We start from the raw sequence: 16,276 nt of genomic DNA, 5'->3' as shown, positions 1-16,276 counted from the left end.
CGTCTCCCTGTTGCTCCAGGTCTCTCCATCTCCCGTGGTGTGCGAGGGGCATCCTGCGGGCGTCGCATGCTGGAGGGTCCGGGTCTCTCCGTCTCCCGTGGTCTCCGAGGGGCATCCTGCGGGCGTCGCATGCTGGAGGGTCCGGGTCTCTCCGTCTCCCGTGGTCTCCGAGGGGCATCCTGCGGGCGTCGCATGCTGGAGGGTGCGGGTCTCTCCGTCTCCTGTGGTCTCCGAGGGGCATCCTGCGGGCGGTGTGCATCTGCGGGGATGGGTGCCTGGACGTTTGGTCCTGCGATACACAATCAAGCATGCATGGTTAGACATCAGGCAGTGATCAGGTGATACGGGGGAGGGGGATATAGGGGAGGGGGGATATGGGGAAGGGCTGTTGATGGCTCACTTGCTCGTGGGCCCCGACCTCTGCATCAGCAACCTCCCGGTCCTCAGGTCCGCCAGCCAGTTCCAGGGCCCTTTCCTCGTGTACGGTCAGTGGCCTCTCATCAGCGGGCCCTCCTCCAGTCCTCACATGCTCCCTATTGTTGTGTGCGCGCTTCTTCTGTGGGGGAGGGGCGGGGGTGGCAGGGGTAAAAGTCAACAGTGTTAGGCAGGTATATGAATGCACGCCATCGGTTGCGCGTGCATTGCAGAGGTTAAGGTTAGGGCTGGATTCACTTGGGGATATGGGGGATATGGGGGAGGGGGGATATGGGGGAGGGGGGATATGGGGAGGGTGATATGGGGGAGGGGGTTATGGGGGAGGGGGGATATGGGGGAGGGGGGGATATGGGAGAGGGGGGATATGGGGGAGGGGGGGATATGGGGGAGGGGGGATATGGGGGAGGGGGGATATGGGGGAGGGGGGGATATGGGGGAGGGGGGATATGGGGGGGATATGGGGAGGGGGATATGGGGGAGGGGGGATATGGGGGAGGGGGGGATATGGGGAGGGGGAATATGGGGGAGGGGGGATATGGGGGAGGGGGGGATATGGGGGAGGGGGGATATGGGGGAGGGGGGCTATGGGGGAGGGGGGGATATGGGGGAGGGGGGTATATGGGGGGGATATGGGGGGATATGGGGAGGGGGGATATGGGGGAGGGGGGATATGGGGGAGGGGGGATATGGGTGATATGGGGGAGGGGGGGATATGGGGGATATGGGGGAGGGGGGATAAGGGGGGGATATGGGGGAGGGGGGATATGGGGAGGGGGGATATGGGGGAGGGGGGATATGGGGGAGGGGGGATATGGGGAGGGGGGATATGGGGGAGGGGGGATATGGGGGAGGAGGGGATATGGGGGAGGGGGGATATGGGGGAGGCTCACCCTGCCTGCTCTGACGAGGTCGTTCACCTTCTTGTGGCACTGGGTGCCTGTCCGTGGTGTCAGGGCCACAGCGGTGACGGCCTCTGCCACTTCCCTCCACAGACACCGGCTGTGGCGTGGGGCAACTCTGCGGCCGTGCCCGGGATACAGGGCGTCCCTCCTCTGCTCCACCGCATCCAGGAGCGCCTCCACATCGCGTGACTCGAACCTCGGGGCTGAGCGATGGCCAGCCATCCAGTCGGGTGTTGCGGTCGGCTGTTCTGGTCGGGTGGGGGGGAGTTGCGTGGCCTTTTGAGCCGTCACGCCGTGCAGCGTGTATGACGCTGCACGGCGTGAACCACTGCGCAAGCGCGGATCCCGTTACGTCGCTGCTAGCCCATTTCGGGACGGAAACTATCGGCCCATTTTTATGACGTGACGCAAGTGGGATTTGCGCCGTTTTTTGCGCCGATCGGCGGACTCTCCGCCGATAATGGAGAATTTCGCCCTTTGGTTTAGACGGGCAGCATGGTCGGCACGGGCTTGGAGGGCCGAAGGGCCTGTTCCTGTGCTGTACTTTTCTTTGTTCTTTGTTCTTACATATGGGGCACATTGCCGTCGTTGCGTGTGAGCGGTGAAAGGAGTGAATGTTTGTGGAAGGTGTGCCTATCAAGTGGGCTGCTGTGTCCTGGATGGTGTCGAGCTCCTTGAGTGTTGTTGGAGCTGCACTCATCTAGGCAAGTGAAGAATGTTCCATTACACTCCTGGGTTGAGCCTTGTGGATGATGGACAGGCTTAGGGAGATAGGGGGTGAGTCACTCACTGCAGGGTTCCTCGGGCTGGATTTTCCATGGGTGGGTTCCCTGGCGGCAGGATGGGCGGGCCCCACAAAACGCCACAGATATGGAGAGGACCGGAAGATCCTACTGGTGGCCACTGGTGAGCCGTCTTCACCACTGGAAAACACACTGCGGTGGGGGGGGGGGGGGGCGCGCGCGTAAAATCCCACCCAAACCGCTGACTTGTTCTTATAGTCACAGTATTTACATGGCTAGCCCAGTTCAGTTTCTGGTCAATGGTAACCCCCAGGATGTTGTTAGGGGCGCATCAGTGATGGTAATGCCATTGAGTGTCAAGGGGAGATGGTCAGATTCTCTCTTGTTGCAAATGGTCATTGTGAATGGTAAGTTGTCATTTATCAGCTCAAGTGCGAATGTTGTCCAGATCCTGTTGTGTGCGGAATGGCCTGCTTCAGTACAACAAGTCCCTGTTTTAAATTGCCTCATTTTAAATCATTTTGCTTTAATACAGGCCAGCCTGTTGATATTTAACATTGAGAGCTTTGTTTAAATATTGTTTAAAAATTAAAAAAAAAAATTCTCCTCCTTTTTCACATTTTCTCCCACATTTACATCCATCAACAATAAACAATAATCAGCAAGATATGTCAGTCTCCATAATAACAACGATCCCATTTACCCACCAACCCCCAAACCTCAACCCGCATGTTTACATAAACAAATGACAAAAAGGAATCAGGGATTACCCGTAGTCACCCTTAATCTTACACAGCTCCCGCCCCCACCCCCCCCCGCCCCGGTCTCCAGCTCCTCCCGTCCACTGCCTCTTGTAAAACTCCTCCTCCCAACCTCGGTTCCTTCCCCCCAACTTTCCACCCCGGCTAGACCACTCGGACCCTGTTCTGCCAGGCTCCGATGGCCGCAGCCCCTCCCCCCACCTCACTCCCGTTCACTGGCCGGCTTAAACCGGCCAGCGTGGAGGCCCCCGCCCGGGTCTCTTTCCCACTTGCCCGGCCCTCGGAAAGCCCAAAGATCCCCTTTTAGCACACAAACCCCGCATATCCACCTACACCCCAAAGAACCCTCATTTCGAGTGAAAGTCCCGTCCCTTCCCTTGTCCAAATATATACCACATTGGCTCCTTTAGTCTCTACACCCGCGCGCAGTGATACAAAAAAGAAGAAAATACAGTCATGAGGTTACATCGGCACATGGCCATTCCTTAGTTTGTCAGTTCTGCCACAGTCCTTCTGCTTTCGCAAACTCCTCCGCTGCTTCCGCCGTTCCAAAATAAAAGCCCCTGAGCTTGTAAGTCACCCTCAGCTTCGCTGGATATACAATGCCGCACCGCACCTTGCTAATGTACAGTGCCCTCTTCACCCGGTTGAAGGCAGCCCGCCTCCTTGCCAGCTCCACCGTAAAGTCCTGGTATACACGTGCTCCAGCCCACTGCACCACCCGCTTCTGCTTAGCCCAGCTCAGGACCTTCTCCTTCACCCTGTACCTACGGAAGCACAGAGTCACTGCCCTTGGCGGCTCACTCGCCTTTGGTACAGGCCTCCACGACCGATGAGCCCGATCCAGTTCATATCGGGAGGGATCCTCCCCCTCCCCCAATAGTTTTGCCAGCATCGCGGCAAAATACTCAGTCGGCTTCGGTCCTTCAACTCCTTGGGGCAGCCCCACAATCCTCAAATTCTGTCGCCTGGATCTATTTTCCAGGTCTTCCATTTTTCCTCGCAGATCCTTGTTAGTGTCCATCACCTTCCGCATCTCTTTCCCCATTGAGGCAAGTTGATCACGGTGCTGCAATAACGTCTCCTCTACTTCCTTCAGTGCCTCCCCTTGCTCTCGCACCTCCGCCACTGCGCTCGCCACCTCTGTCCTCACCGGGGTAACCGCCTCCTCCACCAGCGCACTCAAAACCTCCCTCATCTCCTTCCTCACCGTCTCCATGCATTTCGCAATCTGCGCCAACTGCTTTTCAAATTCCGCAGCCATCACCTTGGTTATTTCTTCAGCCGTAAGCAGTGCGGCCTTCCCTGTTGCTCCAGCCTCCATTTTCCTTGGTGACCCCGCGGTGACCTTTCCACTCCCCGACGGACCTTCAGCTGTTTTTTTTCCGGCCATTTTCTTGCTCACCCTCGACATTTTTCTTTGTTCTTTTTTTCCTCCTGTGTCTTCACTGTGCCTCCTCCGTGCCTTCTCCCTGCTTCTGCCGCCTCCGCGGACCCTGGGACCGGGCTTAAAGCCCCGAAAATGCTGTTGCCGAACGGGAGCCCTCCATTGTGCGGCCGCCTCCCACCCGCCGTCACCCTTGTTTAAATATTGTTTTGCAGCAGGCCTGATGTAGGGTCATGATGCACATCCCTTTTCGCTGACCCTTCCCTCTCGCTGACCCTCCATCTCACCGACCCTTCCCTCTCACTGACCCTTCCCTCTCACTGACCCTCCATCTCGCTGACCCTCCCTCTCGCCGACCCTCCCTCTCACTGACCCTCCATCTCACTGAACCCTCCCTCTCACTGACCCTCCCTCTCACTGACCCTCCCTCTCGCTGACCCTCCCTCTCAATGACCCTCCCTCTAGCCGACCCACCCTCTCACTGACCATCCCTCTCACCGACCCTCCCTCTCACTGGCCCTCCCTCTCACTGACCCTCCCTCTCACCGTCCCTCCCTCTCGCCGACCCTCCCTCTCGCTGACCCTCCATCTCACTGACCCTCCCTCTCGCTGACCCTCCCTCTCGCTGACCCTCCCTCTCGCCGACCCTCCCTCTCGCTGACCCTCCATCTCACTGACCCTCCCTCTCACCGACCCTCCCTCTCGCCGACCCTCCCTCTCACTGACCCTCCCTCTCACTGACCCTCCTTCTCACTGACCCTCCCTCTCACTGACCCTCCTTCTCACTGACCATCTCTCTCACTGACCCTCCCTCTCTCTTACCCTCCCTTTCACTGACCCTCCCTCTCGCTGACCCTCCCTCTCGCTGACCCTCCCTCTCACTGACCCTCCCTCTCACCGACCCTCCCTCTCACTGACCCTCCCTCTCACTGCTCCTCCCTCTCGCTGACCCTCCCTCTTGCTGACCCTCCCTCTCGCTGAACATCCCTCCCACCGACCCTCACTCTACTGACCCTCCCTCTCACCGACCCTCCCTCTCGTCGACACTCCTTTTCACTGATCCTCCATCTCACTGACCCTGCCTCTCACCGACCCTCCCTCTCACTGACCCTCCCTCTCACTGGCCGTCCCTCTCACTGACCCTTACTCTACTGACCCTCCCTCTCACCGACCCTCCCTCTCACTGACCCTCCCTCTCACTGGCTGTCCCTCTCACTGACCCTCCCTCTCACCGACCCTCCCTCTCACTGACCCTCAGTCTCACTGGCCGTCCCTCTCACTGACCCTCCCTCTCACTGACCCTCCCTCTCACCCACCCTCCCTCTCACTGACCCTCCGTCTCACTGATTCTCCCTCTCGCTGTCCCTCTCTCTCACTGATCCTCCCTCTCACTGACCCTCCCTCTCACTGACCCTCCCTCTCACTGAGCCTCCCTCTCACTGACCCTCTCTCTCACTGACCCTCCCTCTCACTGACTGACCCTCCCTCTCACTGACCCTCCCTCTCACTGACCCTCTGTAGCACCATCGATCACACACGAGGCGAGACGTAAAGAACTTCAATCGAGGCTTTATTGAGTAGATTTGTTCAGACTCGTTCCCCAGCAGCTCAGTCACAGAATGCCGCTGCGGGGACTAACCCAGGTTCTTTACCCCGCCTATCTGGGTGGAGCCCAGTAGGCGGCGGATCCAATCGGGATACAGCATGTGTCCTCCAATGGCTCCTCGGCATTCATGGTGTACCGTATTACCCTTAATACATACCACCACATTCTCCCCTTGTTAAAAAGGAACCCGGCGGGGTAGTGAATGGTATGGAGGTCGGGGTTTACAGGGTCGGTGCCTTAACCATTGAACTATATACAACCATGCCGCTTTTACTGGGCCACCAAATTATTCGCATTTTACCCGATTAGCAGCGTTAACTATTTACAACAATGCCGCTTTACTGGGCCACTGAATTATATACACCTTAAGTCGATTCGATGAGTCGAGATGGTGCTCTGGTCGCCCTCGCCGATCGTCACAGCCTGGGTGGTGGTGATGTTGCTGGCTCGGGTCCGGTCGACTCTGGGAGCATCGGGCTGTCCCCCTCTGTTTCCTTACCCCGGGATGGGCCTGGGAGGAGAACTGATCCCCCGGGAAGGGGGTGGCTGTGGGGTGCACCGGCGGGAGTGAGGGGGAGGTGATTTGTGTTGGGGGGGCGGGTGGGGAGCTCCGGTGGGCGCCAGGTCCCGCAGAGAGACCGTGTCCTGTCGGCCGTCTGGGTACGCCACGTAGGCGTACTGCGGGTTTGCGTGGAGTAGATGTACCTTTTCCACCAGTGGGTCTGATTTGTGCGCCCGCACATGTTTCCGGAGCAGGATGGGTCCCGGGGCTGCCAGCCAGGTCGGAAGTGACGTTCCAGAAGCGGACCTCCTAGAGAAGACAAGGAGGCGCTCGTGAGGCGTTTGGTTAGTGGTGGTACACAGCAGGGACCGGATAGAGTGAAGGGCATCCGGGAGGACTTCCTGCCAGCGGGAAGTTGGGAGACCCCTAGACCGTAGGGCCAGTAGGACGGTCTTCCAGACCGTTCCGTTCTCCATCTCTACCTGCCCGTTCCCCCGGAGGTTGTAGCTGGTCGTCCTGCTCGAGGCTATGCCCTTACTGAGCAGGAATTGACGCAGCTCGTCACTCATGAAGGAGGACCCCCTGTCGCTATGGATGTAGGCGGGGAAACCGAACAGGGTAAAGATGGTGCCGAGGGCTTTAATGACTGTGGCCGCGGTCATGTCGGGGCAAGGGATGGCGAAGGGGAAGCGGGAGTATTCGTCCACGACGTTAAGACCACCACGTACGTGTTGTGATCGGTGGAGGGGAGGGGTCCTTTGAAGTCCAAACTGAGGCGTTCAAAGGGACGGGAAGCCTTTATCAGGTGCGCTTTATCTGGCCTGAAAAAATGCGGTTTGCATTCTGCGCAGATTTGGCAGTTCCTGGTGACTGTTCGGACGTCCTCGACGGAGTAAGGGAGGTTGCGGGCCTTTATGAAGTGGTAGAAATGAGTGACCCCCGGGTGGCAGAGGTCCTCGTGGAGGGCTTGGAGACGGTCCACTTGTGCGTTGGCACATGTGCCGTGAGATAGGGTATCGGACTGCTCATTCAGCTTTCCGGGACGGTACAAGATCTCATAATTGTAGGTGGAGAGTTCGATCCTCCACCGCAGGATCTTGTCATTTTTTATCTTGCCCCGCTGTGCACTATCGAACATGAAGGCTACCGACCGTTGGTCAGTGAGGAGAGTGAATCTCCTACCGGCCAGGTAATGTCTCCAATGTTGCACAGCTTCCACTATGGCTTGGGCCTCCTTTTCTACTGAGGAGTGGCGAATTTCTGAAGCGTGTAGGGTCCGGATGAAAAAGGCCACGGGTCTGCCCGCTTGGTTAAGCGTGGCCGCCAGAGCTACGTCGGACGCGTCGCTCTCGACTTGGAAGGGGAGGGACTCGTCGATGGCATGCATCGTGGCCTTTGCGATATCCGCTTTGATGCGGCTGAAGGCCTGGCGGGCCTCTGTCGACAGGGGAAAAGTAGTGGACTGGATTAGTGGGTGGGCCTTGTCTGCGTACTGGGGGACCCACTGGGCGTAATAAGAAAAGAAGCCCAGGCAGCGTTTCAGGGCTTTGGTACAGTGGGGAAGAGGGAACTCCATGAGGGGGCGCATGCGTTCGGGGTCGGGGCCTATCACTCCATTACGCACTACGTAGCCAAGGGTGGCTAGACGGTCGGTGCTAAACATGCATTTTTCCTCGTTGTAGGTGAGGTTAAGGGCGTTGGCGGTCTGGAGGAATTTGCGGAGGTTGGCGTTGTGGTCCTGCTGGTCGTGGCCGCAGATGGTGACATTGTCGAGGTACGGGAACGTGGCCCGTAAACCGTACTGGTCGACCATTCGGTCCATCTCCCGTTGGAAGACCGAGACTCCGTTCGTGACGCCGAATGGAACCCTTAAAAAGTGGTATAGCCGCCCGTCTGCTTCGAAGGCAGTGTACTTGCGGTCACCGGGGCGAATGGGGAGCTGGTGGTAGGCGGACTTAAGGTCCACGGTGGAGAAGACCTTGTACTGTGCAATCCGATTGACCATGTCGGATATGCGGGGAAGAGGGTACCCATCTAGCTGCGTGTACCTGTTGATGGTCTGACTGTAGTCTACGACCATCCTTTGCTTCTCCCCTGTCTTCACTACTACCACCTGGGCTCTCCAGGGACTATTGCTGGCCTGGATTATGCCTTCCTTCAGCAGCCGCTGGAATATCGGACCTGATAAACGTCCGGTCCTGGGTGCTGTACCGTCTGCTCCTAGTGGCGACGGGTTTGCAATCCGGGGTGAGGTTCGCAAACGGGGAGGGTGGTTCGACCTTGAGTGTCGCGAGGCCGCAGATAGTCAGTGGGGGTATAGGGCCGCCAAATTTGAGTGTTAAGCTCAGGAGGTTGCATTGGAAGTCCAACCCCAGGAGGGTGGGAGTGCAGAGGTGGGGAAGGACGTACAGCCGGTAATTTTTGAACTCTCTCCCCTGCACTGTTAGGTTTGCGGTGCAGAACCCTTTGATTTCAACGGAGTGGGACCCTGCCGCAAGGAAACATTTTTGGGTGCTTGGCCGAATTACAAGGGAACAGCATCTTACCGTGTCCGGATGAATAAAACTCTCCGTGCTCCCCGAGTCGATCAAACACGGCGTCTCGTGCCCGTTCACCAGCACCTTTGTCCGGAGCGTCCGGGGCCACGACTGGTCGAGGGTCACCGATGCCAAACGTGGTTGGTGTATCAGATCGTTGTCTTCAGGCAGTGTGGAGCCGTCCACACTGGGGTCCTTGCCTGTCAGCCAAGATGGCGGCGTCCATGGATCGCACGCGGTCGGGGGTGGACAAAATGGCCGCTCCCATGGATCGCACGCGGCCCGTGGGTAGGAAGATGGCGGCGCCCGTCCCCCCCTCGTGGTGTCCGGGGTCCAAAATGGCGGCGCCCGTTGGCCGCCCGTGGGTCGCTGGGGGGGTTGAGCCCGTGGTCCCGTTTGTTCCCCGGAGATAGCGGCGACCCCACGGGACTGGCACAACCGCTGCGTAGTGCCCCTTTTTGCCGCAGCTTTTACAGGTGGCCGAGCGGGCCGGGCAGCGCTGGCGGGGGTGTTTCGGCTGCCCGCAAAAATAGCAGCGGGGCCCCCCCGGGTGGTCTGGGATTCTGGCTGCGCACGCTTGGGGAGGGGTGGGGGTTGCCGGGGGGTCGGTCGCGGCGAGGGTCCACGGAGCCCAAGGGGCTGCAGCGCGGTCGGGGGCATAGGCGCGGGCGTTTTGGGAGGCGACGTCGAGGGAGGCTGCAAGGGCCCGTACCTCTGTGAGTCCGAGAGAGTCTTTCTCTAAAAGTCTCTGGCGAATTTGCGACGATGCCAAACCTGCTACGTAAGCGTCTCTGATCAGGAGGTCCGTATGTTCGTTCGTCGTAACCGCTGGGCAGTTGCAGTTTCGTCCCAGGATCGTTAGAGCATTGAAGAAATCGTCTAGCGATTCCCCGGGGATTTGTCGTCTCGTCGCGAGCTGGTAGCGTGCATAGACCTGGTTGACGGGCTTAATGTAGATCTCCTTCAGCAAGTTGAGCGCCGCTGGGAACTCTTCCCCGTCCTCGATGAGTGAGTAGATTTCGGGACTCACCCTGGAATGCAGGACCTGCATCTTCTGGTCTTCTGTTGGTCTGCTGGGGGCCGTTCGGAGGTATCCCTCAAAGCACGCCAGCCAGTGCTTAAACACCGATGTTGCATTAGCTGTTTGGGGGCAGATTCGCAGGCACTCCGGGGCGATCCGGAGCTCCATATTCCTTTTTAAGTCTGCTCAATAAATTGTAGCACCATCGATCACACACGAGGCGAAACGTAAAGAACTTCAATTGAGGCTTTATTGAGCCGACTTGTTCAGACTCGTTCCCCAGCAGCTCAGTCACAGAATGTAGACATGGCTGACCCACACCAAGCACTGGCACCAAGAGGATAGGCTCCCCCAAATCGCAGGCGCGCCCGCAGATCGGTGGCCCCCAATCGTAGCCTGGCCATCCGAGAGGCCCCCTCCCGTGAATGATCCCCTCGAACCCCCCCCCCCCCCCCCCCCCCATCAGGGCAGTCGCGGACTGAGTCCGCAACCGCCACACTGAGTTCCCGCCGGGTGGAACCATGAGAGAACCATGCCGGCGGGAACTCGGCCAGCTGCCCTCGGTGAATCGCTGTGGGGGCCTCTTTCAATGGCCCCCGACTGGGGCCGTGCCGGCCGTGCGCGCCCGATTAGCAGTGATTCTCCGGGGACCGGAGAATTCTGCCCACGGACCAAGGGAAAAGCTATCCTGAACTGCCAAACTGTCATTGCGGCAAAGAGGAAATTGAGGCCCAGTGAGACTCCAATTCCCAGCACCAACAAATGGAACGTAATGCCCCCCACAGTGGTGAGTTTGGTTGAGGAAGGCATTTAATCAGGCAGGTGTGGGGCAAGTGGGACCCCGTCATCTTCCCATCTCCCCTCTGATTAAATCCCTGATGGGAAGGCTCATAGCTGGACTTCCTGCCTTGTCACCAATTCTTTGGTTCTTCAATGGGCAATTAATGTCCATCTAATGTATTCACCCAGTGGAGGGTGTAAACGTCGCCATGTGAGAAGCTCAAAGAACAAATCCTGTCCAGGTTTCTTGTGGGCTTCCTGGGAGATCCCACATTGTCAGCACTCGGTGCCTGATCAAGGGACAAGGTGTCAGGAAGAACACCAGCCCCCCATCCTCTTCCCTCTTTGCCACTACAACCTCTTTCCTTCCCCTCCACGATCCCCACAACACAATACCCCTACCACCATTACACACCTGGGGCCTCGGTGATCCTGGGCCTCTAGGGTGATGCATTACCGGCAGCTTCCACCAGCTCTCCGATGGCGCTGCCGAGCAATGAAGAGCTGCTGGCCTCTGATTGGTCGAGAGCTCTCATGTGGCAGAATATCCACCCTGGAGTTCATGACTTCAGGAAAGGCCCGTTGCTGCCCGCACAAGTGCCTGATCCAGTGTGCCTTTCCAAAAAGGATGACCCGGGTCTCCCAATGTCTCTCTCTAGCCAATGGATGAGGACCCCATCACCTATGTCAAATTACACGAGTGTTTTTTTATGTTGACAAGCATAAACGTCACACGCAAATATCATGTGAGAGTACCTTTAAGAAATGGGTGTTTATAAATGGGTGTGTATAAAAGTATCTGTAGTGAGAGTACCTTTAAGAAATGGGTGTTTATTACTGCAGAGATGTCAGAGAGTGGGTGGAGCTGGGTTGTCTGTCAGCTTTTTACTTTTGTTTTAGGCGGTTTGCTGCAGGGTGTGTTTTAGTTTTCAGAGCTGGATAGCTGCAGTCACAGCCAGAAGGTGTATGAATCTCTCTCTGTAATCTAAAGATTGTAAATCGATCCTGGTGATTTAAAACTAATAACAGTAGTGACTTAACCTGATGTGCTTCTGGTAAAAGGTGTTTTAAGTCATATGGATGTCAAAAGGAAAGCTTAAAGGATTACTTAGTGTTGTAGTCTTTGGGGGTTGTATTTGAATTAATGATTGCTAAGATGTTCACTGTATGTTTTAAAAAGGTTAACTTGAGTTCATAGAATAAACATTGTTTTGTTTTAAAAATACTTTTCCATTTCTGCTGTACCGCACCGGTAGAGTGGGTTGTGTGCTCCCCATACCACAATCTATTAAACGTTGTGGGTCAGGTGAACTCCATGATATACTTTGGGATTCTCTAAACTCTGGCCCTTAACACAAAGGTAAAACTGAATGTATACCATAATAAAAGAAAATGTTGATTCTTCTTATAATTCATTTTGAAAATGACAACTATTAATTATTGTGGTTGCCAGAGGCTGTCTTGGGGTCTGGAGGATCACTTGCTTTCAGTTTTGCTGTGTGGGCGAGGTTCTTTCCAGAAACACATATCAGCATAAGGGATGTGTGTACCACCATCATGCTTCTCCTCAATATCACAAGAATTCCCAAACAAAAGAAGAACGGCAACAAATAAATGATATGATCTATTCATTAAAAACTAGTGTTTCTTTTATGACCAAGAGTTATGGAGAAATCTTTGGTTGTGCCTCCACATGTTCAGATGATAAAATACGCAGACTATGATGTATATTAAAAATATAAACATTCAAAAATATTTAATCAGGGCTTGGCAAGGTTTCTCTGTTTCTAGCACATAAATAGCTAAACAATTGTGTACATTTTTAGCCACAGACAATGGCTGTGATTTAGCAGCTATGCTAGCCGTGAGCCCATGTCCTGTAGTGGCCACTAAATTTCGTAAGAGGCCAAAAATGAGATTTGCGCCAGATCTCAGAATGAGATCATCCCGCCTGCCGCTGGTGACATAATCAGGTTCACGCCCAGGAAGGGTTTGAGCCTGATTTACATACTTTATTATTTCAATGGTGGGCCTGACGCTGCAACTTCCTACTTGTTGTAACATCCCACCAAGTTGGCGTGACATCACGATGCTCAAATCACTACTGGTTTTCATAAAGAAAAACCAGTTGAGATGACCACATCGGGGGCACATGGGTAAGTATAGCCCCCAGGTGGTGAGGGACATGTCTGGGCATGTCCCCTCTGGGAGCAATGCTGGGGGAACTGTCAGAGGGCCCTCTGGAGAGCTCCATTGTGGGGGTTCCCCTTATACATGGGGGATGGTGGTGGAGTTATCCTTCTGCAGATGGAGAAGGGCGGAATTCCCCCTTATACGTCAGGGGTGGGGGTGGGGGGGTTCCATATCTGTGTGGAATCTCGATATCTGTGGTGGGGGTAATCTCCATGGGGGAGGGGTTTGGTGACCGTGGGGGCTTAGGGGGAAATGCTTTTTATTTAAATCGGAAATTGGGGTGCCCTTTTTAAAGAGGACCCCGATCTCGGATTTCCAGTGTTGCTGGCTTTCTTATGCCCCGCCCCTCCTGCTGACTGTGCGAATCTCGCTTCCCCTTTGAAATTGCACAGAGTGCTGTTCAGTACGACGAGAAAAGTCAGTTGTGCAACCTGCAAGCTTCACATTGGTTTTCTGGTTTGAGCCGAGGCTCTGTGCATTTTCGGAAAGATTCTGGCCAGTGGGTGCAATCTTTACCACCTCTGAAATCTTCGACCAAAAGCGGGTCCTGACCTATCTGGTGGGCTGCATGCGATCCTCCAGGAGCGAGGCAGCCAATGAAGAGGCTTTGGGTTTGGCGTCCAAATAAACACAGTTGTCAGGTTCTTGAGGCAGGAGGCCCTGTTAGAGGGCCCAAAGACCTGGATGGCTGACAACCCTACCGAGAGGGATGGGTCAGAATCTCATCATTAGACATAATTTCAGGTTTTTATTGAATTCAATTTTCACCATCTGCTGTGTTTAAATCTGCCATCCTTACCTGGTCTGGCCTACATGTGAGTCTTAGTTGCGTTAAGGGATGGGCAACGCCCACATCCCATGACTGAATTGAAAAAAGCACATCAACACTTACCTGAAGATGCCCTGGGGCTACCTCAGGAGTTGTAATGGAGACCTCCAGAGACTGTAGACACAGCAGTGGCTTTCTTGGAGTTATGGAATGGGCTTCGTCAGAATTTTATGGAGGTGCATCTTCTGTCTTCAAACTTGGGCCAGTTATGTCCACATGCCATTTAAAAATGGCACCCATTGATGGTAGGGCATGGGCCATGCAGCCTGTCCTGCCACACAAAATGTTGCAATGCCCCCACTGCATATGTAATGAAGCTGGGGTTGCGTGACATGGTGCAAATTCTCAGCAGTCTCCATAGTGGGAAACAGTCCCTGTCCCCACCCCCACCCCCATCATGGGTCTTAGTCCCAGCAGGGAAAGTCCCACCCTGTTTTTCCTCTCCACCTATGTTCTGGGTGCCCTCACTGGCGTCAATGAACCATGTCTTCAATGGATGACCTTTGTCACCCAATAACCACCTACCCAGGGCATCAGGACCACCATGGCCTGGCACCTGTGAGCCATGCAGAATGAAGGGGTTGTGGCTGCTGCCCAAGTGCCTTTTGCATGCCAACATTAACCGTTGATAATGATCACAGACCAGCTGGATGTTCAATGAGTGAAAGCCCTTCATGCTGATGAAGGTGCAGAGCTGTCCAGCAGGAGTTTTTATGGTGACATACATGCAGTCATCCTGGGAAAACCTGCAGTCGCCGCAATCCCTCTGGGTCTTTCAAGTCGACTCTGGTCATCCACTTTGAAAGAGATGTATTTCCCTGCCCTTCGAAGCATAGCATCAGTGAATACCTTAATGCCATGGTGTGCAGCAGGCTGCATTATGCCACGGAGGTCCCCATGTGCTGTCTGAAAGGATTCTGTCGCAGAGATGTCGAACGCAACAGTGACGGCAGTCTCTGCTCCATTCCAGCAATTTCTTGGCTAATATTTTTTAAATATCTCTGAATGAGAAAATATGTTTGAATGCATGTGTTGGCTATCTGAACAGTCAAATTCAGCAGGAAATTCAGAAACCAGTATGATAACAGTATGGCAGAATAGTATCCTTCATGCATTCTCATCTTACAATGCTTCATACATTAATAGGCTCATTTGAACCTCTTTGATTTATTCCACACATGACAAGTTAAATCTGGTGCCTAGACATCATTAACGCGTTGGTACCTTTTAATTACAAAATCCATCAGAGTGTATCTCAGAAGTACTTCTTGATAATTATTGAGAGTCTATTCAATTTGCTAATTGGCATCTCACTTAGCTGGAGACATAGATCTGGGAAATATGAGTCTCAGAACCTGATATCTATTTCCTTTTGTAAACAAATTTTTGTGAGACACATTGTGGAAGTGGCAGTTCCAGGTCGGGTGAAGGAATATCTTGGGACATCTCTCTCAGTTTCCTGGGTTTCTCCTTTATCACTCCTTTGTCATCCATGTGGAAGTATCCCATGGGCCAATGTGAATACCCACATATAAATATTATATTACAACCACTAGTCCAGATGAACTATTATCGGTAGCATTTGGCATGTGAAGCTTCGCTTTTGTACCTGAGCAGGGAATGTGAGATAAGGGTTCATAGAAATTGTGCCAACTGCTATAATTGGCTGGAATTTGATACCCCGATGTGGGGAAAACCCTTGTTGGATGGGGAGAAAAAGACAGGGAACTGGAATTCTGCGATTGCCACCCGATTTCACTGGCCACCATTTTGATGTGGTGGGTCGTGACCCATTGCACGTGACAGTGGTCGTTGGGACTTTGATGTTGCTGGCTACCTCAATTTTGCATTTAAACATAGAAACATACATAGAAAAAAGAAGTAGGAGAAAGCCATTTGTCCCTTCGAGCCTGCTCCGCCATTCATTATGATCATGGCTGATCATCAAGTTCAATATCCTCATCCCGCCTTCCCCCCATATCCCCGATCGCTTTAGCTCCAAGAGCTATATCTAATTCTTTCTTGAAATTACACAGCGTTTTGACCTCAACTACTTTCTGCGGTAGTAAATTCCACAGACTCACCACTCTCTGGGTGAAGGAATTTCTCCTCACCTCAGTCCTAAAAGGTTTACCGCCTTATCCTCAAACTATGACCCCTAGTTCTGGGCTCCCCCACTGTCGTACCATCAATAACGACGCTAGTGGGTAAAACGGTAAAGAAGGCTTTAATAAGCTAAGAACTAGCCTGGTGCCGAGACGGGATGCTTACTGGGTGCCGCCTGCGGCCCCTTATATACGACTCCCAGGTGGGCGGGGCCAGAGGCAGATTCCCCCAGGGTTCAAGGCCCGGTCTTTAAGGGAACATCACCTTACATGATGATAAGGGTACAGTAATACAATAACCGTTCATCACATTCACCCCCTGTTAAAAAAACGAAGTCCGGCGGAGGTGAAGTGGAATCACAAGTCCATTCGTTTCAGCGACCTGATCATCCTCATCGCCTCCTCAGCTCGGATGGTGGTGCGGCGGACACGGACGTCTTAGTTGAGGGTACGTCTGGGAGCACGATGGTCGGAG

The sequence above is a fragment of the Scyliorhinus torazame genome, chromosome 3 (assembly GCF_047496885.1).
Source record: "Scyliorhinus torazame isolate Kashiwa2021f chromosome 3, sScyTor2.1, whole genome shotgun sequence".
In the NCBI taxonomy this organism is placed as follows: Eukaryota; Metazoa; Chordata; class Chondrichthyes; order Carcharhiniformes; family Scyliorhinidae; genus Scyliorhinus; species Scyliorhinus torazame.
The sequence above is the reverse complement of the archived record's forward strand: the minus strand, read 5'-3'. Positions refer to the sequence as shown.